Source organism: Mus caroli, chromosome 3, assembly GCF_900094665.2.
Source record: "Mus caroli chromosome 3, CAROLI_EIJ_v1.1, whole genome shotgun sequence".
Taxonomy (NCBI): domain Eukaryota; kingdom Metazoa; phylum Chordata; class Mammalia; order Rodentia; family Muridae; genus Mus; species Mus caroli.
In genome coordinates this window covers 86,819,772-86,821,388 of record NC_034572.1, presented here as the reverse complement: position 1 = coordinate 86,821,388, position 1,617 = coordinate 86,819,772, and the positions used below count along the sequence as shown (strand labels likewise).

Sequence of the window (1,617 nt, the reverse complement as noted above, 5' to 3'; positions counted from 1 at the left end):
TTCTTTTACTACTCAGGGTTGTTTTAATCATCTTGGGTTGTTTGTTTTTATATATATAGCTTAGATTGCCCTTTCAAAGTCTGTGAAGAATTATGTTGCAATTTTGATGGGGATTGAATTTAATCTATAGATTGCTTTTGGTAGAATGGCCACTTTTTATCATATTAATCCTACCAATCCATGTGCATTGGAGATATTTCCATCTTCTGAATTCCACTTTAATTTCTTTCTTCAGTGACTTGAAGTTTATATCATACAGGTCTTTCCCTTGCATGGTAAAATATACCCTAGGATATTTATATTATTTGAGACTACTGTTAAAGGTTCTGTTTCCAAGATTTCTCTTTCAGATTATTTATCATTTATCTGTAGAAGCAATACTGATTTGTTTGTTTGTTTGTTTTGTTTTGTTTTGTTTTAGAGAAAATTTATTGCAACACTCTAACAGGGCATTCCTTTTTCTTTTCAACACCTTGATCTGCAGCTTCCTTCGTTCTTCTTGCTCAGATGCCAAAGAGCCGGGCATTGGCATGGGACATGCAAACACTGGCAAAAGCCTTGAAGTTCATCTCTTCTTCAGTGATGACTCTGGCCTTTTCCTTTCTGTACACATTCCAGATGGAATCACAGGTCCTGTCAGCTGAATGTTCAATTTAAGTCTTTCAGCAGAACTGTCTCCCTACTTTGGAGCAGATGGCTTCCTGGGGAATGTATGAACTCGGAGCAGTACTTCTTCAGGCGCTGCCCATTGGTCTGTAGTGATTTAGTGGATTTGTTTTGCCTTCTTGGGTCCACAGATATGCGATGGTGGGAGTCATTTTCTTGTGGTTACCTGCCACTCTGAGTTTCTCCAGGCTAAAGCTCCTGCCAGTCCTGACTTTGGTGTGGTATCTAACTGTAGGGTACCTTACGATGGGCCTGATGAGACCGGGCACAGGATTAGGGGCAATGCTGCACACTTTCTCCTGCCAGGCCTTGAAGCTGTGGATCTTGTGTGTCGGCGGTTGAACCAAGTGTCCACTTGCTGCTGCCAGTCCTTGTGGAGTGGGGTTTCAGGATCATGCCATTCCAGCTGGGCACCATGGCTGCCTCCTATATCAATATACTGATATTTTTGAGTCAATTTTATATTCTGCTACTTTGCTTAAAGTGTTTATCGGCTGTAGGAGTTTCCTGATGGAATTTTGGGTCCCTTATCTATATACTATCATATCATCTGCAAATAAAAATACTTTGGCTTCTTTTCCAATTTGCATTTCCTTGATCTTCTTCAGTTTTCTTATTGTTCTAGGTAAGACTTCAAGTACTGTATTGAGTAACTATGGAGAGAGTGGACAACGTCTTAATCCTGATTTTAACAGAATTTATTTGAATTTCTCTCCATTTAAGTTGATGCTATTGGCTTGTTGTAAATTGCCTTTATTATGTCCCAAGAATGGACAAAAGAGTCAATAACACATCCACTACCACAGTTGAAGTCCCCCAAACCACCAAGTGAACAGTCACAATATATACAGAGTACCTGTTGCAGGCCCCTGCAAGTTCTGTGCTAAGTAAGTCTTAAAATAGACAGGAAAGAGAGAGAGAGAGAGAGAGAGAGAGAGAGAGAGAGAGAGA

At 40.0% G+C, this 1,617-nt stretch overlaps 1 pseudogene; it reads right to left on the bottom strand.

Moving 5' to 3' along the window:
* Positions 1-428: 428 nt before the first annotated feature.
* Positions 429-1,083, bottom strand: LOC110291867 (annotated as a pseudogene).
* Between the last annotated feature and the right edge of the window lie 534 nt (positions 1,084-1,617).